This window comes from Erpetoichthys calabaricus, chromosome 5 (genome assembly GCF_900747795.2).
Source record: "Erpetoichthys calabaricus chromosome 5, fErpCal1.3, whole genome shotgun sequence".
In the NCBI taxonomy this organism is placed as follows: domain Eukaryota; kingdom Metazoa; phylum Chordata; class Cladistia; order Polypteriformes; family Polypteridae; genus Erpetoichthys; species Erpetoichthys calabaricus.
The window spans coordinates 136,068,178-136,093,774 of NC_041398.2; the positions used below are offsets into that span (position 1 = coordinate 136,068,178).

At 39.1% G+C, this 25,597-nt stretch overlaps 2 non-coding genes across 2 annotated transcripts; both read left to right on the plus strand.

Moving 5' to 3' along the window:
- The first annotated feature begins 23,348 nt into the window (after positions 1–23,348).
- On the plus strand, positions 23,349–23,421 carry trnar-ucg (transfer RNA arginine (anticodon UCG)). The gene has a single exon. It is a non-coding gene; the product is annotated as a tRNA-Arg (tRNA).
- Positions 23,422–24,546: 1,125 nt separating this feature from the next.
- Positions 24,547–24,619, plus strand: trnar-ccu (transfer RNA arginine (anticodon CCU)). The gene has a single exon. It is a non-coding gene; the product is annotated as a tRNA-Arg (tRNA).
- Positions 24,620–25,597: the final 978 nt, after the last annotated feature.

Here is a 25,597-nt window from a genome sequence, read left to right on the forward strand (position 1 = left end):
TAACATAGTAAAAGATTTCAATTTCTACTCAATATATAAATGTTTCTTTTTCTCTCTCTTTTTTCCTGAACAAAAACTAGCAGCATAAGGAGAAAAGTACCAAAGCATTAACCTTTGTTTAGCATTAATCACAGTATTGCAATTAAATATACCTTACTTATGCATACAGTATATATATATATGCACACACACAAAACAATACATGCTACACATGCATAAATACTACATATAGGTAATGAAACTAGTTCAACAGATTCACGTAGCATCTCAAAACAATGGCCACGTAAAGATTGTCTGTTTCCACAACTTCAAATCATACTGTTTCTTTTAATTATTGCCTGTCCTGACTTTAAGTATTTGTCTTTAATTACTCGCTGTTTTTAATGTACTTTTATATTGTTGGTGTTTCTTTACTTTTAATGTAATATTTTTTTTCAAACTACAAAATAACCGACTTACAAGGGCATTAAACCTGCAACAATGTGAACAATATCACTTTTTTTCCCACATGTACCTGGGAAACTTCTTTCTTCTTCTTCTTCTGGCTTAAGATTAGCAACCATATCATCTACTTAAAAAATTTAAAATGCTCCAACTTTCAAATTAGTTAACTAAGTGTTACATCATATTCATATTTTGTAACTTGCTTCTTTTTTGCTGAGAGATTGCTGAATTGTACCACTGAAGCAGGTTATTGAGCTAAATGCAGTTAAAACCAATTAATTTTCACAAAAATGAATTTGCTATGACTGCTGATTTGTGGTGGAAAAAGAGTCATTTTATTGTTTATTGTTTGTTAAATAATACCTTTAATATTAAATTTGTCTGAGGAATATATGATTATTTCTATAAGACGCAGAATTTAAGTGAATTTAATATGTAAACAAGGCTGTATTGTGGTGCTCATAAGGGAAAGCTAGCATTTTTTATTGTGTGTATTTAAGCAAGAATTTTTTTTTAATTTTATTGATTTACTGTAATCATTCCATACAAATAGATCAATTTTTACAAAAAAATAGGATTAAAAACAAATCAACCCCCACCGCTATTTAAGCAAGAATTGAACAGGCAAACTGTGGTCTGCAAGCATATGACAATAGATAGATAGATAGATAGATAGATAGATAGATAGATAGATAGATAGATAGATAGATAGATAGATAGATAGATAGATAGATAGATAGATAGATAGATAGATAGTGTGAGCTGCGAAGCTGATCGCACCCCCAGAAGATACAGACACCCCTGGGAAAACCCCTAAGAAACATAGACAGACTACCTTCACATTCCTCCTTTGCCTTCTGGGGAAAGTCACGCTTGGGTCACAGATTTGCACAGAGACACAGGAGGTTGTAGAAAAAAAGGAACTTTATTCGAAGCAGTGCAAACAAACATTTGTCTTTTTTCGAAAGTTTAAACGTGCTCCATGACAAGTCAGAGATGACAGTTCCGCTAGGAGCAGAGAATGTCTGAGAGAGAGATAAGGAGAAGCACAAAATCAATTTAACAATCTGAAAGAAGCCCATGCAGGCTTTTTAAGAAGGCGGAGCACCGCGCGAGAGGCATATTACGCGACAGAGCCGGCCAGAAGGGAAAGGGGGAATGTGAAGGTAATCTGTCCATGTTTCTTAGGGGTTTTCCCAGGGGCGTCTGTATCTTCTGGGGGTGCGATCAGCTTCGCAGCTCACACCCCCTCCCTCAGCTTTATTCACGTTTCCGTGAATCAAGCGATCTTCCAGACCAGGTTCAAACATACGTGACAGGACATCAGCATTAATGTGCTCAGAGCCAGGTCAATGCCTGACTACAAAACTGTAAGGTTGTAATCCCAAGAACCATCTCATGAGAGTGGAAGCATGATCAGTTACTAATGTGAACTTTCATCCCCATAAGTAATAATGTAGCGCTTCTATAGCCCATTTAATCGCCAAACATTCTTTCTCAATAGTTGAATAATTGCATTCTCTGGGGAGTAATTTCCTACTCAAGTATGTGAAGTATGGGGTGTTCTTCCCCATCAAACACCTGAGACAGGACTGCGCCTACACCGAATGCACTAGCGTCCGTTTGTAGTATAAAATCTTGAGAGAAATCGGGATTTCGCAGCATTGGATAAGAAGACAAAGCTTTTTTTAAATCTGAGAAGGAACGTTCACAAGGTTCTGTCCATATAATAGGGCGTTTTTTTCTTCCTTTAGTAAGCTCTGAGAAAGGAGCAGCCCTATTTGCGAAGTCAGGGATGAATCTTCTGTAGTAACCAGCTAGCCCTAGAAAAGCGCACACCTGTTTCTGCGTTTTAGGATGTGGGTAAGCGAGCACCTCCTGTATTTTTCTTAATTGTGGACGAAGTAAACCCCTGCCCATGCAGTAACCTAGATAATGAGTCTCAGACATACCTAGTTTACATTTCTTAGGGTTAGCAGTCAATCCAGCTTGTTTCAGGCTATCAAGGACAGCCTGGAGACATTTTAAATGGGAATGCCAATCATTGCTGAAAATTACCACATCATCAAGATACGCCCCAGAATATTCAGAATGTGGACGCAGTTTCTGATCCATCATTCGCTGAAACTTTAGAGGGGCCCCATGAAGACCAAACGGGCGTCTTGTAAATTCATAAAGTCCATCAGGAGTCGCAAATGCTGCTTTCTCACAACTGTCAGCCTCTAGAGGCACCTGCCAATAACCCTTTGTGAGGTCTAGCGTGGAGATATAAGTCGCCTGACCCAATTTTTCTAACAGCTCGTATACTCGGGTCATTGGGTAAGCATCAAATTTAGAAACCTTATTCAAGCGCCTAAAATCGATACAGAAGCGAACCGAACCGTCTTGCTTGGAAATTAACACAACCGGACTACACCAGTCACTTTTACTTTCTCAAATTTACACCTAACTCCAGCATCTTCTTCACTTCTTCGCGCACAATATTTCTTTGTGCTTCCGGGATTCGAAATGGCTGCATCTGCACCCGAACACCGGGTTCAGTGGTGATTTTATGTTCTGCTAAATTAGTGATGCCTGGCAAGTCTGAAAAAACATCAGTGTTCTGTTCTATCAAGGTTAATAATTCTGTCTTTTGTGAATCAGTCAAATTGTTACCAATGACAACATCAGTCTGAGGAACAGCAGCCAAGGATGTGTAAACCCCTTGTCGGTCGTGCCATTTCTTTAATAGATTAATGTGTAAAATTTGGAATGGTTTTCGTGGGCCTGGTATTCTAACCTTGTAATTTACTGGTCCCATATGCTCCTCAATAACTGCCAGGCCCTGCCACTTAGCTAGGAATTTGTGTGGGTCAGACGGTACCAGTACTAAAACACATTCGCCGGGTTTGAATTCGCGAAGCTGACTGCGTCTATCGTAAAGACGTTTTTCTATTTCCTGTTCTCGTTCTTGATGCTCCACAGCAATAGAAGAAAGTCTACAAATTCTACCTTGTAAGGAAACTACCAGCTCTGCGAAACTCTCCCCGAGAGATGTTGTTTCATGTCCTATCCATTCTTCTCGTACAACATCTACGATGCCTCTTGGGCGCCTGCCAAATAACAGCTCGAACTCAAACCACTCAAACCAGTGGATGCTTGCGGTGATTCCTGCACCGCGAACACAACAAAAGGCAGGACGGTGTCCCAAGTTGTGGGATCATTATGAGCAACTCTTCTGATCATTTGTTTTAAGGTTTTGTTAAACCGTTCAGTCAAACCATTAGTCTGTGGATGGTAAACGGTGGTGCCCAATTTCTTAATAGCGAATCTTTTACATAATTGTTTCATCACACGGGAAGTAAAAGGTGTGCCTTGGTCAGTCAAAATTTCCCTAGGAATGCCAATACAAGTAAAAATCACGCACAGAGCTTTGGCTACTGCGGAGGAGTTGGCCTTTTTCAAAGCAGCTACTTCTGGATATCGCGTTACATAGTCAACTAACACCAGCATATATTGGAAACCATTTTTAGTCTTAGGCAAAGGGCCTACAATATCTAATCCCACCCTCTGAAAGGGGACATCCAAAATAGGCATAGGGCAAAGGGGAGCCCGAGGAGGCTTATAAGCAGAGACGATTTGACAGTCAGGACAAGAAGTGCAGAACCATTCAACATCTTTTCCCATATTCAGCCAATAAAATCATTTTGATAACCGCTCTCTGGTCTTATCAGCCCCCAGGTGCCCTCCCAAGATGTGAGAGTGGGCCAGCTGTAAAAGAATTTCCATATGCCCCTCAGGTACTACTAGCTGCTCAATAAATTCCCCCATCAAATGGTCTGTAATCACTCTGAAAAGACAACTGTCTTTCTCTAGAAAATGTGGTGTTTTCAAGCTCCCGGTATTGCGCTCTTGGTAATAGGAGCCACTAGCAGTGTGAGCCTGTTTAAATGCATATTCTAATGAGCCATCAGCACGCTGCAAGCGCACAAAATCCGGCTGCTCGCTAATACTCGGTTTGGGTTCGGAGGCATTTACAATCTGAGAGGATGTGGAAGGGCCTTGTCATTCTGAGAAATTGTGGGGGGTGTCTCCCTCAGACTCACTGGAGAGATCGGGTTCAATATCTAATTGGGGTTCTAGATTTTTCCCAACCGCCACCAGTTCCCCGTCTTCCTCCCCCCGACTAAGTTCAGCAGGCGAATCGATGACTGGTGAGCGATGTTCAGCCATTAATCTAGGAAAAAGGGCATTCCTTCTGCCTATCAGCAAAGGCCCAACGGCATGAGTCAGAAACAGCAGACCAAACTTTAAAGTGACGACCCTTATAAGTTAAAGGAAGAAGTAATGTCTCATAGTCTTTGACATCTCCATGTACACAACGGATTTTTACAGTCTCAGTATTACTATGGTATCTGTCATCAAGACAGTCGCGTCTGACAACACAAAGGTCACTGCCTGAGTCCAACAACGCTGTCACCTCGCGGCCCTCGAACTTCACCGAGAAAAATAAGCCATCTTTCTTTTTCGACGGATCCGGAATATTTGAGCAACAAACCTTCGCTGCGCCAACTTCCATCGATTGAGCTGGAGACAGGCGACAATCTCTCACCAAGTGACATGGTTGGTCGCACCGGAAACATCTTCGTTCAGCACCACTGCCGAAATATCCTCGGCAACGTCCACGGCCACGGCCCCTTTCTCCAGAAGCAGGCATCTCATTCATAACTGCACTAACTGCGTTCGTGGAGGCCTTCCCGACGAAATCCAATGATCAGTTGCTGACGGTTGATGACGTTCCGGTCCTTGGTCAAGTTGACGAGGATGCCCTGGGCGGTCTCTTGGAGGTTGTAACACAGCACTGAACCCACCGCTTTTTTTCCAAGCGGTCTGCGAGCCTTCCAATCGTTGAGATATAACCACCAGTAATTCAAGCTAGTGACGAAGAAACTCATCTCGGAGAGGTGCAGATATCCTGAATAGCACTATATTCATAACAACCTTTTCCACGATGCGCTCCATCTTATCTCCCTCGAACCAGCAATGCACTTTATGAATCAAATCTTGTATTTGTGCACGGATGGAACCGTCCATATTCAGTCTCCAGTCGTAAAGTGCAAACCCTTCAGACAAAAAAGTTGTGGTTTTACGCTAAACAATTTGCTCCTCCAGAAAACCATAATCGCCAAGCTTATCAGCAGGTACATTTCGTAATGACAGAAGGGCATCACCAGATAAAAACGGGGTGACGATAACAGCTCAATGACGTTTGTCCCATCCTAACAAAGTCGCCACTTGTTCAAAAGGCAAAAAGAAACATCTCTAGGTCATCAGACGGACCCATCTTCGTCAGCACATTCTTAGCATTGTCCAGGAGTAGAGGGAGAGGAACGACTCACCTAACATTTTGCGGAGGTGGAGGAGGATCATCCTCCGGATTGTAAGGGAGTGGAACATTCTGGGCAATTTGAAAATTGTACTCGGCTTACAACTGTGCATCCATCTGTGCAACCACTCCTGGTACCATTTGTCACGCTTGGGTCACAGATTTGCACAGAGACACAGGAGGTTGTAGAAAAAAAGGAACTTTATTCAAAGCACTGCAAACAAACATTTGTCTTTTTTCAAAAGTTTAAACGTGCTCCATGACAAGTCAGCGATGACAGTTCCGCTAGGAGCACAGAATGTCTGAGAGAGAGATAAGGAGAAGCACACAATCAATTTAACAAACTGAAAGAAGCCCGTGCAGGCTTTTTAAGAAGGCGGAGCACCGCACGAGAGGCATATTACGCGATGGAAAGGAAAGGAGGAATGTGAAGGTAGTCTGTCTATGTTTCTTAGGGGTTTTCCCAGGGGCGTCTGTATCTTCTGGAGGTGCGATCAGCTTCGCAGCTCACAATAGATAGATAGATAGATAGATAGATAGATAGATAGATAGATAGATAGATAGATAGATAGATAGATAGATAGATAGATAGATAGATAGATAGATAGATAGATAGATAGATAGATAGATAGATAGATACTTTATTAATCCCAAGGGGAATGACTTCATTGGAAAAAATAAATGTTTTTCAAGGGGAATATTGAGGAATATTGGGATGTATACAAATAAGAATAAGGATATTGTGAGATATGTAAAAGCAAATGCTAATATGTTGTTATGATTACGAGATTTTATAAGAGCTGTATAAGTATTAAGCTCTGAAACGCTAACCAGTGTGTTTGTATGCTTGTAAGAAGGTATGAAATAAGTGCTTGGACCCATTAAATCAACATGTTATTTTATTTCACTAAAAGTAGTTTTACTGGCAAGAAATAAGACTATTAGAAACCAGCAAGCCCGCGATTCTTGAAAGAATTGCAAATCCAAGAATGGCAATCACTTTCTGTTCCCTCTGATACTTGGAGGGATGAAATATCATGGAGGGTGGGTGCGTCCTGGGACAGTTCATTTAATTAAATAAACATATTTGTACTAAAGCGGTTTCATTTTAGAGCTGTGACTCAGTTGTAGGCGACTTCATCTATTGTTTTCAGCCATGCAGTCGCGTGTTTGTTTTTCTATGGCTGTGTCGTCAGCGAGAAGTCGTTTGCCGAGGGCAGCGGATTTGCGTGCTAAAGTGGCCATCCGGGCATGGAGGGCTACATTACTAAACGAACGTTGTATATGCGGTGGTGTGGGCGGTCGCGCTCGGGCGGCTGTACAACCTGGCGTGCACGCTCTACCTCAGGTTTAGTGTACAGGTTGTAGCCATGGTAAAGTTTTCATTTAACTAAATAAACATATTTGTACTAAAGCGGTCTCTTTGTGTGGGCACCCTTGTTCATTCCTTTTATCCATACGGGCTCATCTACAGGTCGTAGCAATACGGGCTTGTGTTTGTATTTAGTTGAGCTCTTTCATTGTGGATTCCGTACTGTAATACTGTAATGTGATTCAAATATGCGCTGAATGGTTTCGTTTTTGTTTTCTCTGTGGCAGTGTCGTTAGCTATGGGCTCGGATTTGTACAGCTTAAGCAAACGGACGAGTCTGGTACATCTAGTCTAGCGGGTCATCGTGCGTGTGCCAATGGCGTGCACGCGTTACCTCAGGTTGGGGATTCCGTACTGTAATACTGTAATGTGATTCACATATGCGCTGAATCGTTTCGTTTTTGTTTTCTCCGTGGCAGTGTCGTTAGCTATGGGCTCGGATTTGTATTTCAGTTAGTTGAGCTGTTTCATTTTTTAGACCGTGACTCGTTTGCCTGGGAGCTGTTTCGTGTGCTTCATTTGTCTAGCGGGTGTGTTTTCTGTGGCTGTGTCGTTAGCTATGGGCGGGCTTGTTGCAGTGGCGATCACACTGGTAGGCGTGTTTTCTGTGGCTGTGTCGTTAGCTATGGGCGGGCTCGTTGCAGTGCGGCAGTGCGCGTGCGCTTCGATGCTCCCTGCGCCCTGCATCCATAACCTTCGGTTAGTAATATGGATTATAAATTTTATGATTACAGCTGAGGAAGCTGTTGCTAATTCTTGTATAGTCAGCCACCAACACACCCTATAAAGGAGAGGATTTGGAAGAATTTCTTTAGTACCATTGTAAGCTTGCCACCTGCAATAACATTCCATTGTTCACACGCATCACAACTGGCCTAAAAGAAGATGGTGTACTTGCACTTTTAAAGAACATCTCAGCTGGATTAAGAAGATGAAGACAGCAACAGCTAAAAACCCAAATGAATTATCTGATGTAAATCTTTCTATGTGGAACTTGGCTTAAATCAATTAGGTTGAGTGTTTTCTGCTATTTTAACTTCTAGTGCTTCATATGTCTTGTGTTTCTGCAAATAAGCATAGGTTTAGAGGCCAAGAAAGTTTGCTGCAGTGTTTTTGTGACATTAGCAGTCACTTGGAGTTAGGTGTCCTGCAGAATGAGGGATTGAGATACTAATACAGGTTCTGTAGGATCCAATAACCCAGGTCAAATTGGCCCATTGTTCATTGAAGTAAGCTATGATCTGCTTGTTTAGGTTAAATCATTTCAGTAGTAAGGAATTGGGAGCAGATTGTGATCTCTGATACTGTCAGGGGCAGGCTATAATATGTGGTCCCGGTCTTTGTTTGGGTATTCATAAGTTACGTAAGTGTTAAATACTCTCAGGAATAGGCAGTTTTGTTAAGGATTCCATTATTTACGCATTTCTTTGGTTAATCTTATCCACCAGTTGAAAAAAAAATTGGAGGCTAAAGTGTCTTCCGTGAACACTTTCACAATTAAACACATTTTCTAGCGATGAACCTTAAACTGCTTGTTTGTGGTCACACTGTTACTGTCAAATGAGATGCTGGTCTTCGCAAAAATTACATTGCAGATCTATATCTGTTACTGGGCTTCCATACTGGCTTTTAGAAAGAAAAGTCCTACTTGTATCTGTATTTGCTACCAATAATGAAGGCATGTGTACAGCAGGCTTGCAAAGCCTTGGAAAAATATTCTGAACCATACACAGTCTGTAGAAATTAAGAAAAGAAACTTCAGTTACTTTTAGCTGCAAGAATTCCAAAGGAATTTAACAGGAAAAGGAGAAAAAAAATGCAAAATCTGTCTCCTTGCACCTAAGGTTCAGAAAGCAAGGTTTAATTGCACAACAAAGGATGGCAACCTGAGTTTGATGTCTGGTTCAATCTTCACTTCTGTATGAACATTGACCCCTAAAATTAGGAAAATGAACAGGTTTGTTGCAGTTGACTCATATCATTATAAAGTTTAAAGACTGAAGAAAAAGATAAATTAACAACACTAGGCCAAAACTGAAATGAGCTCACCTGGAAAGCTATAGCCCACTTTTTCTAATTCTGTGATGTAGTAGCAGGATGTTGAACCATGTTGGCCATTATGGATGCAATGAGTAGTCAAGCAAAATGACACCTTTTATTGGCGAACTGAACAGATTATAATATGCAAGCTTTCAAGGCAGCTCAGGCCCCATCTTCAGGCAGGTTGTAGTCAGGGGTGCAGGCTATGTTAAGCATCTGTAAATCATAGTAATGTTCATTAAGATAATCCAGAATTGTCATATATATCGATCCAGGGAGATCTAAATCTTGGAACATTATTTGCAATAGCAAAAATATACAGTGAAATGTCACTAAAATATAAATATACCAGTAATGGCACACTTCACAATAACGTGCAATGAATACACTTGACTTGAACATTCATAGTTTCCATACTCTTTCTCTGTATGTTTAGCATTCATATGCTCAGTGGTTGATGCGCTTGCTGCTTCCTGAGCAGCTCTTCTTTTCTCCACTCTGGCGGCCCACTTCTTTTCTTTCATCGGCATCTTTTCGCATTAAAACTGATTAAGTCAGTGTTTGTGTTGCAATTACTTAGTACGTTTTTCTTAATTTTTCACTTAAGCTGGCACTTAAGTCTTCAATCTGTCTCAAGAATGATTTAAGATATGAAGAGGTAGAGGAAGTGACGGTTGAGGTGGTAGGGGATGAGAATGATGGAGTAGATTCTACAATAAAATAAAAATATAAAGAGGAATAACCTTGGAGGTCAATCACCACCCCGAAAGCGGATAGTAGACATCACGTAGTATATGTGTACCAAATTTCAGGTCAATAGTTCAAATGGTTTGCGTGCTACAGGTGATTTAAAATTCTGGACAGACAAACAGACAGCCACAGTAGCGTATTATATAGGAATATAATGTATAATGATATAATATAATGCAAACAGTTTAATGACAAACAATAACCTTTTTTTCCTTAAGTCAAGTTTCTCATTCCTTTTGTATGATTTTGGTTATATTCATTGTGACTATTAAATTACACTATTAAGACAACAATGAAGCAAACAGCCAATCTTTTGCCAAGATATAGTCTGTGCCCAAAACAGTGGATTTATTAGTATCTGTAAAGATAAGTGATTATGCAGCTAATGATCTCCTCCTGCAAATTACATGAGGCAAAAGTGTCCATTAGCCCAGTGCAATAGCCCCACCCATTTTATTGTCATGAAAAGAAACACAGCTTCTAGACTGGCTTCTCAGTGTGAAGGAAACAGCACACCAGTAAATTACATATGCGTCTCCATGGCTCTGCTAAACAGTTGGTCTGTGGTAGCCACAAATATTTTTAACATCTCAACACCTATTCAGGTTCTGTTCAAAGTTTGTCATATAGAGTGAGTAATGTAACTTTCAAAAAGTAGTTATGAGAAGGGATTCACCATATTATTAATCTGTTGCCAGGTAATGAGGAGTCACATCTGTAGTCTCCATGACCCAGCTGCAACTTAATGGTTAATGGGATGTATTAAAAATGTATTTGCTATGGTGGTTAGTAATGTGATGAGGAAAACAGGTTAGGATGGAGTCTTTTTAGACTTCATAGCCACCTCATATTTTGTGGTGATGCTTAAGGTAGTTATATAAATCCATGTTATATTACGATGTGTCTATTCCTACAAAATAATCTTTACATTTATGTGCTGTTGACCATCACCCCGTACATTAAACCCAAAAATAATCTACACAAAAAAAAGAGTTATGTGTCTCCTGTCTTTCCACAATCACATATCACAGTGCATATGAGATGACGTGGAATATATTATTAACATTCATTGATTATGTTGAATTAGGAGTACTTACTCAGAGACTCTCTAATACTGTCAACAAAGGTTTTATGCACTTTTTATAAGGATACAAATACTGCATTTTTGAAAGTGTTCTTGATGCAAATTGTGTTCAGACAAAGTTGTAACCCGATTATGGCCCAACCTACTCAGAACCAATAACAAATCTGTATTTCTAATGGATAAGCAAGTGGCTGGAAAACCAAAAAAAATAGGAGATTTTAATCCAATGTGAAATGTTTTTGACTGTTGTTGAAAATCAAACATTTTGCCTTTTCCAAAGCACTTGGCTATGCCATCTTCTTCCGATCTCTCTCTCTCTAGCAGAATTTACAATCATTGCAACCTATTTGCTGCAAATGCTAACATCTCTTTGATTTTCCTCTTGTTGTTCTTTTTTTCTTCTAGTTCTGTTATCAACATTGAAATCTTTCCTTACGATAAATCAAGGAACTGGAAGAGTGCAAAGTATGAAATAATACTTGGACTGGGAATCCGTTAAAAAAATTAACTAATTAATTGCATCATTGTATGAAATCAATCCTGATTAACTGCATTAAACATTTAAACATGTAATCAAAAAATAAGTATTTACACACTGAATAGCAAAAATACTGTAGAATTCATACAAAGGAATTTGAAAAACATTGAAAAAAATTAATGGCATAGCTTAAACATAAACAATGACCTTAAACCTGAACATTTAACAAAATACTACTTAAGCAAATACACCCTGAATTTACCTTCCCAATAGGTAAGTTGGAAAGAAGGCAATAAGAAAGCAAGGCCAAGCACCAACAAAAATAAAAAAAAAATCTTCTGTTAATTCTCAAATTGGCATAGTATATAAAACACAGATATATCATACAAAAACTAAACGATCAGACCAACTGTAGATTTTAAATGCACTGCTGAAGACTGATTTAATTGAAAGCATAAGCATCTCCTAAATGGGCATACATTCAAAATTGTGTTAAAACTGCTTAAATGTCATCCTCAATTGTTCATCATCATCAATAACTAATTAAATGTAATACTGATAGCCAACACAAGTGTATTTCAACTGGTGTGCTGTGGAAAAATAATCTAGTACCCAAGATCCTGATGTGAGAAAACACACTCTCAAATTGATTAATGAATGGTTGTTCGAATGGCATAAGTCTTCATCAACGAACATGGTTGAATTTTCTATCTGTACTTGAGTTCCCATTATTTTCACTCGAGGCTTCATGCCTTTAATTTTTCATATAAAAAATTTTAACTATGTGAGAAGGCATAAACTCACATCCCTCTTCTTACCCCTTTTTATGAAGTAGTTCTTTATCCATGCCAATCTGAACCATTAGCAGGTTGTGAACCAAGAGCATATTGTATCCAAGTGAATTGACGTTCAGAAAAACACAGTGTAGCAGAGTGGAAGTGTCCTGAGGCCAGAAGTCAATGAATAAAAACAATCCTCTACTATGCCGTTTTGATGGCAGTGTTGCCAACACTTTCTTTTACCATTTCCTTATTCAGTCACTGCTGCTGAACTGTGTAGGAGAAGCAACTGTAGAAAAAAAACAATGGATAGTTGAAAGTATGACAGAAAAGAAATTCTCCTCCATAAGCCAAATGGAACTCTTCTCTTTTTTCCTCTTCGATCTCATTACCAGTAACAAGAAATATATAATTCCAAAATAGAAACTTTTCTTCCTCCCCTTTCCCTATCTCTGTATCTGTTTCTATGTGTTTCTCTGAATCTTTATCTCTCTCTTTCAGAATAAAGAGTATACACATCTAACAAAATTCCAATGAAAAACTTTTAAACCAGTTTCCTCTATTTCTCCTTCTTCTTTCTCTAATTCTGTTTTCAGCTGTTAAACCTTTACTTGTTCCCTCCAATGGAAGGAATTTGAAGGGTGCAGATACGGAAGTTAAATCCCACCTGTCTAATGGTGTGTGTTCTATTTTTCTGGCACCGTTTCTTACCTCTTAGAGGGTCTTCAAAAGTGTGTTGGTGGAGGATGAACTCTTCCGCCTAACATGCTGATTCACGTTAAGCACTTGAAAGAATTAAGTAGAAAACAGCATCGTCTCCAATCGAGAGTGAAAATGGGAGCGAAGGCGCAAGTGATACAGGTCGCGAGGGATCACCGATTTCTGAGGATCATTCGAGACTAGAAAGGGCTCTGCAGGACGTGCTCTCATCTACTCATCGCGAGCCTGTAACAGGAGCTGCATTTTCACTTGCGGAGCACGAAAGCAGAAGCGAACTGTCCGAACTGAAAGAGATGATCGCTACACAGATAGCTACACAGAAAGAGATGAACACTACACTGGCCACTGCCATGGTTACGGCCATGAATGAGCTTAAGAAAGATAACACAAATGATCTTAAGAAGGTGGCCACTGAGCTCAAGAAAGATAACAAAGATAAGGAAACGCGTCTATTTGAACGTTTCGACGTGAACTTTAAAGGCATGTTGGAGAAATTAGTGGAACACATTGAAGAAACTAACTCCAAACTGAAAAGGCTTGATGATCATATTAATGACGTTTCAGATCAGCTGGAAGACGTTAAGCAGGGACTCACGGCTCGAGTGGAAACAGCGGAACAAATGGCATCTAACGCCGATGAAAAAGCCACAGCTGCGAACTCGGAATACAAAAAATTTGGAGACAGACTTGCAGCCCTGGAGGATGGGTGCAGAAGAAATAATATAAGAATTGAGGGTATACCTGAGAAACGAGAAAGCTCAAGCCCAGTGAAATTTGCAGTCGAATTACTGTCTAAAATAATTGGAGATGACTTTAAACTCGACAATGAGATAGCCACGGCTTATCGCACAAAGATACCAAGCGCCTTTAAATCTAGGTCTTTTATTGTCCGCTTCGAACGACTAAGATGTAAGCTTGATGTGATGGCACTTCTCAGACACAAGCAAGAGATTATATTCGAAAATAATCTTATTCGTATTTTTCCCGACTTCTCACCATCAACAGCTGCAAAACGCAGATCCTACAACGACATTAAACGGATGCTACGGGAAGCCGATATCAAATACAGCCTCTTGTATCCTGCCAAACTGAAAGTGGAAGTTCAAGATGGACATTATATTTTCTTCAGCAAAGAAGAAGCTGAAAAAGAATTAAAGAAGCTGTTTCCGACACTTTTTTGAAAGTTAATTAAAATTAAAGAGCCGTATTCTATCAAGGCACGGGAAAGACCTATGATCTGATCGCTGGATCCATGTTTAAAGAGACTGGTATTATAATTATACATCTCTTATTTTCTTTTTTTTTTTTTTTTTTTTTTTTTTTTTTTTATCTGGACTTTATATGTTATATGTTTATGTTTTAATCAGAGTTATAGAGTTATAGACGTGAGTGTGAAAATGTGGAAGTGATTAAAGTAGGATTCGTTTTATTTATTTATTTTTTTATTCCTTTTTATTTATTTATTTTTTTTTTTTATTTTACTATACCTTAAAGTAGACTGTTTAACTTCATACCCTTGGTTTAATGCTTGTTCTATTATTTATACAATTACCATTATACTATTACAGTATGAATTACCAGGTTTATCCTAGACTAGTTTTTAAAATCACTCCCAGGGTTGTTTTTTTTTTTTTTTAATCTTAATATCTTAACTTAAAAGCGCTGAAGATTATTTCAAGCTTAAATATTGTTAATGAGAACATTTTCGGCAGATAGTATTAAGGATTTAACTGTAAAAGATATCTCTGTTTTAATTCTGTAACGCCGCTGCAGGGTGGGGTTTGTTTTGTTTTGGACGTGCTCTGTCTCTTCGTATGTCAGAGGACTGGAACATCGCGAAGTGGGGTCTAGCCTCATGTGGGGAGGAAAAATGGGGGGTGGGGGGATAAAGGGGGGAGAGAAGGAGAGCAGGTTATATCTAATCTATTCTTATAATCCTTATAATTATAAATATCAATGCAGCAACAGGCTAACATGCAACAACTCCTGGGGAATCTTGAAACTAAGATTAAAACTGCCATATTACCAATTAAAACTATAAAATGACATTAAAAACTCAGAATCAATGTCTCCATGATGGGACAGTTAACTTTGTGAGCTGGAATGTTAAAGGCCTGAATCACGAATTGAAGAGAAAGAAAGTATGCTCTCACCTAACAGGCTTAAACGCTAAAATAGTATTTTTACAGGAGACCCACTTACTAACCAAGGATCAGTTCAGATTACAAAAAGACTGGACTGGCCAAATGTTCCATTCTAGCTTTATAAAGAAAACTAGAGGGGTGGGAATTCTCATACATAGAACAGCTCCATTTGTAGCATCAGAGGTAGTGTCGGACCCTGAAGGGAGATATGTGATGGTCATGGGCAACTTATATAACAGTAAAATGATTTTGATAAATGTTTATGCACCCAATGTTGATGATAAGGAATTCATGCAAAATCTATTTGCATCCATTCCCAATGTGAACACTCATAAAATTATAATGGCTGGGGACTTTAATTGTGTTTTAAATCCACTCTTAGATAGGACTCCCGTGACAGGGGGGACGACATCTAATACTGCAAAGATAATTACACAGTTTTTAAATGATCACAACTTATCAGACCCCTGGAGGTTTCTTAACCCAAACTCAAGAACATATTCGTTCTACTCACCAGTGCATTATAGCTACTCAAGAATTGATTATTTTTTTATAGATAATAATTTCCTGCCTACAATTAAATCATGCAAATATGACACAATTGTTATCTCTGACCATGCCCCTCTAGTCTTGGAGCTAAAATCAATAAGCCCCTCGTACTCACCTCGCAGATGGCGTCTTAACCCTCTTTTATTGGCAGACGAGAACTGCACAGAATTTATATCCAAACAAATCAGCTTCTTCCTAGAGACAAACACGTCTACAGAAGTTTCTGCAGGAACACTCTGGGAAACTCTAAAGGCCTTCCTAAGAGGCCAGATTATTTCATATCTTTCCCATAGAAATAAATTAGAAACCAAGAAAGTGTCAGAGCTAAGAAATGAAATTACTAGAATAGATGAAGAACAAGCCAGGCGTCCAAGTGAAGCTCTTCACAGGAAAAGGCAGGCCCTGCATACAGAACTTAACATCTTAACAACTAAAGAAACTGAACAACTTATTTATAAGTCTAGACAGCATTACTATGAACACGGAGAAAAAGCTAATAAGCTTTTAGCTCAACAAATTCATAAACAAGAAGTTCACAATGCAATACCAGTAATCACCAACAAGAATGGAGAAGAAATCATCGACCATAATAAAATAATGCACACATTTAGAGATTACTATAAGTCTTTATATTCCACTGAGCCCAAAGAAGACAACACGCAATCTAATGCATTTCTGGATAATTCACAAATACCACAAATAGATGCTTTAAGTGCTGAGGAACTAGATAAACCTCTAACGCTAACAGAATTACTAGACGCTATAAAGTCACTACAAAGCGGGAAATCATCAGGCCCTGATGGTTACCCCGTAGAGTTTTATAAGAAATTCTCCACTCAGCTAGCTCCACTCTTATTGGTAACATTTACAGAAGCTAAAGACCACCAAATACTACCTCAAACATTTCGACAAGCATTAATCACCGTCTTTCCTAAACAAAATAAGGACTTGTTACAATGTGCATCATATAGACCAATTTCACTCCTGAATAATGATGTTAAGATACTCTCAAAAATCCTAGCTAGAAGGATGGAGAAAGTGCTGCCCTCGGTAATATCACAAGATCAAACTGGATTTATTAAAGGCCGACATCTATCTTCAAATCTCCGACGCTTGTTTAATGTTATATATTCACCAGTAAAATCAAACACCCCAGAGATATTACTATCATTAGACGCAGAAAAGGCATTTGACATGATCGAATGGAATTACCTTTTCACTGCATTGGAGAAATTTGGGTTTGGCCCGAATATTTGTGCTTGGATTAAACTACTGTATACCAGTCCAGAAGCTTCAGTTTGTATTAATAAAATTTGCTCAGACTACTTTAAACTAGAACGTGGTACCAGACAAGGATGTCCCTTGTCGCCACTGTTGTTTGCAATCGCTATTGAACCACTGGCGGTTCACTGCCGAAATTCTCATCAGATAAAGGGGATTGTCAGAGAAGGACTGGAACAGAAAATTTCTCTATATGCAGATGATATGGTCTTATATATATCGGACCCAGAAAACACTGTCCCTGCTGTTTTAACAGCACTAACAGAATTTCAAAAGATATCTGGTCTTAGAATTAATCTGAATAAAAGTATACTCTTTCCAGTGAACTCACAAGCATATAATATTAAAATAGACACCCTACCTTTTACCATAGCAGATCAGTTTAAATACCTAGGGGTAAATATCACAAGTAAACATAAAGCTCTTTATCAGCAAAATTTTGGCGTCTGTATGGAAAAAATTAAGCAAGACTTGCATAGATGGTCAACCCTTCATCTCACTCTAGCCGGAAGAATTAACATTGTTAAGATGAATATCCTTCCTAAACTTCTCTTTTTATTTCAAAACATTTCAATATATATCAATAAATCGTTTTTTAAACGGTTAGATTCAATAATAACCTCATTCATTTGGAACTCAAAACACCCACGTATCCGAAGAGCGACCCTACAAAGACCTCAGGCAGAAGGTGGCATGGCTTTACCTAATTTTCAGTTTTATTATTGGGCAGCAAACATACAAGCCATAAAAACCTGGACACAAATAAATGCACATACACAGGCTTGGTCTGCAATAGAAGTAAAATCCTGTAGTACTTCTTTATATTCCCTGCTCTGCTCTCCAATAAATGAAAGTTATCGCAAATATACTAATAACCCAATTGTGCTTTACTCACTCAGAATATGGAACCAAATTAGGAAGCATTTTAAGATGGAAAATCTTTTATCAGTGGCACCTCTGCAAGGGAACCACCTCTTTCAACCTTCGCAAGTATATCCAGTTTTTAATACCTGGAAAAGTTTTGGGAATAAAATGCTCAGAGATCTTTATATAGACAACATATTTACATCTTTTGAACAATTACGTTCAAAATTTAACCTCCCAGCTACACATTTCTTTTACTATCTTCAAATTAGAAATTTTGTTAAACAGAAATTGCCCGATTTCCCCCACCTTGCACCCTCCACAATGCTGGAAAAAATACTGCTCAATTCCAAGGAAACAAACACTATTTCCGCAATATATAAAATCTTATCAGAGTCCCTACCTTTCAAAGATCCAAGAGGACATTGGGAAGAAGATCTCTTAATCAATATATCAGAAAACGAGTGGAAGGTAGCAAAGCAGAGAATTCACTTGAGTTCTATATGCGCAAAGCATAGAATTATTCAACTAAAAATTATATATCGAGCTCATCTGTCTCGCTTAAAACTGTCCAAAATGTTTCCAGGCCAGGATCCAACCTGCGAGCGCTGCAACCAAGCTCCTGCCTCACTGGGTCACATGTTCTGGGCCTGCACCAAACTAACATCATTTTGGACAAAAATTTTTAAGTGCCTCTCAGACAGCCTTAGTATCACAATCCCTCCTAACCCACTAACAGCTGTGTTTGGTGTCCTTCCAGATGGACTGGAATTGGAGAAGGACAAGCAAACGGTGATTGCATTCACTACACTCTTGGCACGTAGACTTATTTTGTTAAATTGGAAGAATCCTAATTCTCCTCTTATAAGTCAGTGGGAAACTGATGTTTTATATTATTTGAAATTGGAAAAAATCAAATTTTCAGTTAGAGGATCTGTACAAAATTTTTTCAAAACTTGGCAGGATTTAATCAATATTATTTTAGAATAAAAGAATTAACTATTATTGCATTTAAGTCCCTTCTCCATCTCTTATTTATATAGATATTTACTTCTCCCCTTCTTTTGTCTAATGTTGCCTTATTAAAAAGCTTAAAGAAATTTTCCTTTAGCTAAGCTCTCCTTCTCAGGGGTGGGGTTTGATTTGTTTTCAAATTTGTTGGGTTATAAATTGATCTGTTTGTATGGAATGATTACAATGAAAATTAATAAAATAAAAATATTAAAAAAAAAAAAAAAAAAAAACAGCATCTGAAATCAAAGCTGCATGCAAATATCCACACATTGTAGGACCCTATTACGGATAATTTCTTGCATGATTGTACCAATGGCATAAATCTTCAAAAATTCACGTGGTTGGTTGAATTTTATTTCTCTTCACGGTTTCCTGTCACGTTCTCCCGAGGCTTCATATCTTTAATTTTTGCTGTGAAATCTTAACTGTCTGAGAAGTCCTAATGTCACATCAATCTTCTCACCTGTTTTTACAAAAGAGTTCTTTATCCACGACTGTGAAACCATTAGCAAGTTGTTCACCAAGAGCTGCTTGTATCCAAGAGAAATAGCATTCTGAAACAAAATGTTTTGGAGTTAGCAGAGTGGCGCAGCGGAAGCGTGCTCGGCCCATAAACCAGAGGTCGATGGATCGAAACCATCCTCTGCTATGCCGTCTTGATAGCAGGGTGTCCTTCAGCTAATTTTCAAATTTCCTTAGCAGTCATTGCCACTGAATTTTGTAGGAGAAGCAACTGTAGAGAAACCCACTGCATTGTTGAATGTATTACAGGAAAGAAACGCTCCTACATAAGCTAAATGGTTCTCTTCTCTTTTTTTACCACTCAGATCTAATTACAAGCAACAAGAAATGTACAATTCCAGCAAGCCACATTTTGTCCCAGTGGCCTAATGGATAAGGCATTGGCTTTCGAAGCCATGGATTGTGGGTTTGAGTCCCATCTGGGATGTCTTGGTTAAAACTGCCCTTTCACAGTACATTTAGTTGGAGAACATTTGCCAAAATCCTCGGCAAGTTGGCAGAAAATTTCAATGACATTTTCTTCCTCCCCTATCCCTATCTCTGTTTCTTTTTCCATGTGTGTCTCTCAATCTCTAACTCTCTCTTCCAGAATAAAGAGAATAGACATCTAACAAAATTACAATGAAAATCTCTGATTTTATGCCGGTTTCCTCTATTTCTCCTTCGTCTTTCTCTTATTCTGTTTTCAGTTGTTAAAGCGTTACTTGTTCCATCCAATGACAGGAATTTGAAGGGTGCAGATACGGAAGTTAAATCCCACCTGCCTAATGGTGTGTGTTCTATTTTTCTATTTTTCCGGAACCGTTTCTTACCTCTTGGAGGGTCTTCCAAAGTGTGTTGGTGGAGGATGAACTCTTCCGCCTAACAAGCTAATTCACGTTAAGCACTTCAAAGAATTAATTAGAAAACAGCATCTGAAATCAAAGCTGCATGCAAATACAGTATCCACAAATTGTAGGACTCTATTACGGATAATTTCTTGCATGATTGTACCAATGGCATAAATCTTCAAAAATTCACGTGGTTGGTTGAATTTTCTTTCTCTTCACGGTTTCCTGTCACGTTCTCCCGAGGCTTCATATCTTTAATTTTTGCTGTGAAATCTTAACTGTCTGAGAAGTCCTAATGTCACATCAATCTTCTTACCTGTTTTTACAAAAGAGTTCTTTATCCACGACCGTGAAACCATTAGCAAGTTGTTCACCAAGAGCTGCTTGTATCCAAGTGAAATGACATTCTGAAACAAGCTGTTTGGGAGTTAGCAGAGTGGCGCAGCGGAAGCGTGCTGGGCCCAGAGGTCGATGGGTCGAAACTATCCTCTGCTATGCTGTCTTGATGGCAGGGTGTCCCTCAGCTAATTTTCACATTTCCTTAGCAGTCATTGCCACTGAATTTTGTAGCAGAAGCAACTGTAGAGAAACCCACTGCATTGTTGAAAGTATTACAGGAAAGAAACGCTCCTACATGAGCTAAACGGTTCTCTTCTCTTTTTGTTCCACTCAGATCTAATTAGAAGCAACAAGAAATGTACAATTCCAGCATACCACATTTTTTCCCAGTGGCCTAATGGATAAGGCATTGGCCTCCTAAGCCAGGGATTGTGGGTTCGAGTCCCATTTGGGATGTCTTGGTCAAAACTGCCCTTTCACAGTATGTTTACTTTGAGGACATTTGCCAAAATCCTGGGCAAGTTGGTAGAAAATTCCAATGACATTTTCTTCCTCCCCTATCCCTATCTCTGTTTCTTTTTCCATGTGTGTCTCTCAATCTCTAACTCTCTCTTCCAGAAGAAAGAGTATAGACATCCAACAAAATTCCAATGAAAATCTCTGATTTTATGCTGGTATTTCTCTTATTCTGTTGTCAGCTGTTAAACCTTTACTTGTTCCATGCAATGGAAGGAATTTGAAGGGTGCAGATACAGAAGTTAAATCCCACCTGGTAAATGGTGTATGTTCTATTTTTCTATTTTTCCGGCACCGTTTCTTACCTCTTGGAGGGTCTTCCAAACGGTTTTGGTGGAGGATGAACTCTTCCACCTAACAAACTAATTCACGTTAAGCACTTGAAAGAATTAATTAGAAAACAGCATCTGAAATCAAAGCTGCATGCAAATACAGTATCCACACATTATAGGACCCTATTACGGATAATTTCTTGCACGATTGTACCAATGGCATAAATCTTCAAAAATTCACGTGGTTGGTTGAATTTTCTTTCTCTTCACAGTTTCCTGTCACGTTCTCCCGAGGCTTCATATCTTTAATTTTTGCTGTGAAATCTTAACTGTCTGAGAAGTCCTAATGTCACATCAATCTTCTTACCTGTTTTTACAAAGGAGTTCTTTATCCACTACTGTGAAACCATTAGCAAGTTGTTCACCAAGAGCTGCTTGTATCCAAGAGAAATAGCATTCTGAAACAAATTGTTTTAGAGTTAGCAGAGTGGCGCAGCGAATGCGAGGTGGGCCCCTAACCCAGAGGTCGATGGATCGAAACCATCCTCTGCTATGCTGTCTTGATAGCAGGGTGTCCTTCAGCTAATGTTCGCATTTCCTTAGCAGTCATTGCCACTGAATTTTGTAGCAGAAGCAACTGTAGAGAAACCCACTGCATTGTTGAAAGTATTACAGGAAAGAAACGCTCCTACATGAGGTAAACGGTTCTCTTCTCTTTTTGTTCCACTCAGATCTAATTAGAAGCAACAAGAAATGTACAAATCCATCCTACTACATTTTGTCCCAGTGGCCTAATGGATAAGGCATTGGCCTTCGAAGCCAGGGATTGTGCGTTCGAGTCCCATCTGGGATGTCTTGGTCGAAACTGCCCTTTCACAGTACATTTAGTTGGAGAACATTTGCCAAAATCCTTGGCAAGTTGGCAGAAAATTTCAATGACATTTTCTTCCTCCCATATCCCTATCTCTGTTTCTTTTTCCATGTGTTTCTCTCAATCTCTAACTCTCTCTTCCAGAATAAAGAGTATAGATATCTAACAAAATTACAATGAAAATCTCTGATTTTATGCCGGTTTCCTCTATTTCTCCTTCTTCATTCTCTTATTCTGTTTTCAGTTGTTAAACCGTTACTTGTTCCATCCAATGAAAGGAATTTGAAGGGTGCAGATATGGAAGTTAAATCCCACCTGCCTAATGGTGTGTGTTCTATTTTTCTATTTTTCCGGCACCATTTCTTAAGTCTTGGAGGGTCTTCCAAAGTGTGTTGGTGGAGGATGAACTCTTCCGCCTAACAAGCTAATTCACGTTAAGCACTTGAAAGAATTAATTAGAAAACAGCATCTGAAATCAAAGCTGCATGCAAATACAGTATCCACACATTGTAGGACTCTATTACGGATAATTTCTTGCATGATTGTACCAATGGCATAAATCTTCAAAAATTCACGTGGTTGGTTGAATTTTCTTTCTCTTCACGGTTTCCTGTCACGTTCTCCCGAGGCTTCATATCTTTAATTTTTGCTGTGAAATCTTAACTGTCTGAGAAGTCCTAATGTCACATCAATCTTCTTACCTGTTTTTACAAAGGAGTTCTTTATCCATGACTGTGAAACCATTAGCAAGTTGTTCACCAAGAGCTGCTTGTATCCAACAGAAATAGCATTCTAAAACAAATTGTTTGAGAGTTAGCAGAGTGGCGCAGCGGATGCGTGGTGGGCCCCTAACCCAGAGGTCGATGGATTGAAACCATCCTCTGCTATGCCGTCTTGATAGCAGGGTGTCCTTCAGCTAATTTTCGCATTTCCTTAGCAGTCATTGCCACTGAATTTTGTAGCAGAAGCAACTGTAGAGAAACCCACTGCATTGTTGAATGTATTACATGAAAGAAACGCTCCTACATACGCTAAATGGTGTTCTCATCTTTTTTTACCACTCAGATCTAATTAGAAGCAACAAGAAATGTACAATTCCAGCAAGCCACATTTTGTCCCAGTGGCCTAATGGATAAGGCATTGGCCTTCGAAGCCTGGGATTGTGGGTTCGAGTCCCATCTGGGATGTCTTGGTCAAAACTGCCCTTTCACAGTATGTTTACTTTGAGGACATTTGCCAAAATCCTCGGCAAGTTGGCAGAAAATTTCAATGACATTTTCTTCCTCCCATATCCCTATCTCTGTTTCTTTTTCCATGTGTTTCTCTCAATCTCTAACTCTCTCTTCCAGAATAAAGAGTATAGACATCTAACAAAATTACAATGAAAATCTCTGATTTTATGCCGGTTTCCTCTATTTCTCCTTCTTCATTCTCTTATTCTGTTTTCAGTTGTTAAAGCGTTACTTGTTCCATCCAATGAAAGGAATTTGAAGGGTGCAGATACGGAAGTTAAATCCCACCTGCCTAATGGTGTGTGTTCTATTTTTCTATTTTTCCGGCACCGTTTCTTACCTCTTGGAGGGTCTTCCAAAGTGTGTTGGTGGAGGATGAACTCTTCCGCCTAACAAGCTAATTCACGTTAAGCACTTGAAAGAATTAATTAGAAAACAGCATCTGAATTCAAAGCTGCATGAAAATACAGTATCCACACATTGCAGGACTCTATTACGGATAATTTCTTGCATGATTGTACCAATGGCATAAATCTTCAAAAATTCACGTGGTTGGTTGAATTTTCTTTCTCTTCACGGTTTCCTGTCACGTTCTCCCGAGGCTTCATATCTTTAATTTTTGCTGTGAAATCTTAACTGTCTGAGAAGTCCTAATGTCACATCAATCTTCTTACCTGTTTTTACAAAAGAGTTCTTTATCCACGACTGTGAAACCATTAGCAAGTTGTTCACCAAGAGCTGCTTGTATCCAAGTGAAATGACATTCTGAAACAAGCTGTTTGGGAGTTAGCAGAGTGGCGCAGCGGAAGCGTGCTGGGCCCAGAGGTCGATGGATCGAAACCATCCTCTGCTATGCCGTCTTGATGGCAGGGTGTCCCTCAGCTAATTTTCGCATTTCCTTATTAGTCATTGCCAATGAATTTTGTAGCAGAAGCAACTGTAGAGAAACCCACTGCATTGTTGAAAGTATTACAGGAAAGAAACGCTCCTACATGACCTAAACGGTTCTCTTCTCTTTTTGTTCCACTCAGATCTAATTAGAAGCAACAAGAAATGTACAATTCCAGCATACCACATTTTTTCCCAGTGGCCTAATGGATAAGGCATTGGCCTCCTAAGCCAGGGATTGTGGGTTCGAGTCCCATCTGGGATGTCTTGGTCAAAACTGCCCTTTCACAGTACGTTTACTTTGAGGACATTTGCCAAAATCCTGGGCAAGTTGGTAGAAAATTCCAATGACATTTTCTTCCTCCCCTATCCCTATCTCTGTTTCTTTTTCCATGTGTGTCTCTCAATCTCTAACTCTCTCTTCCAGAATAAAGAGAATAGACATCTAACAAAATTACAATGAAAATCTCTGATTTTATGCTGGTTTCCTCTATTTCTCCTTCTTCTTTCTCTTATTCTGTTTTCAGCTGTTAACCTTTACTTGTTCCATCCAATGGAAGGAATTTGAAGGGTGCAGATACGGAAGTTAAATCCCACCTGCCTAATGGTGTGTGTTCTATTTTTCTATTTTTCCGGCACCGTTTCTTACCTCTTGGAGGGTCTTCCAAAGTGTGTTGGTGGAGTATGAACTCTTCCGCCTAACAAGCTAATTCACGTTAAGCACTTGAAAGAACTAAGTAGAAAACAGCATCTGAAATCAAAGCTGCATGCAAATACAGTATCCACACATTATAGGACCCTATTACGGATAATTTCTTGCATCATTGTACCAATGGCATAAATCTTCAAAAATTCACGTGGTTGGTTGAATTTTCTTTCTCTTCACGGTTTCCTGTCACGTTCTCCCGAGGCTTCATATCTTTAATTTTTGCTGTGAAATCTTAACTGTCTGAGAAGTCCTAATGTCACATCAATCTTCTTACCTGTTTTTACAAAAGAGTTCTTTATCCACGACTGTGAAACCATTAGCAAGTTGTTCACCAAGAGCTGCTTGTATCCAAGTGAAATGACATTCTGAAACAAGCTGTTTGGGAGTTAGCAGAGTGGCGCAGCAGAAGCGTGCTGGGCCCAGAGGTCGATGGGTCGAAACTATCCTCTGCTATGCTGTCTTGATGGCAGAGTGTCCCTCAGCTAATTTTCGCATTTCCTTAGCAGTCATTGCCACTGAATTTTGTAGCAGAAG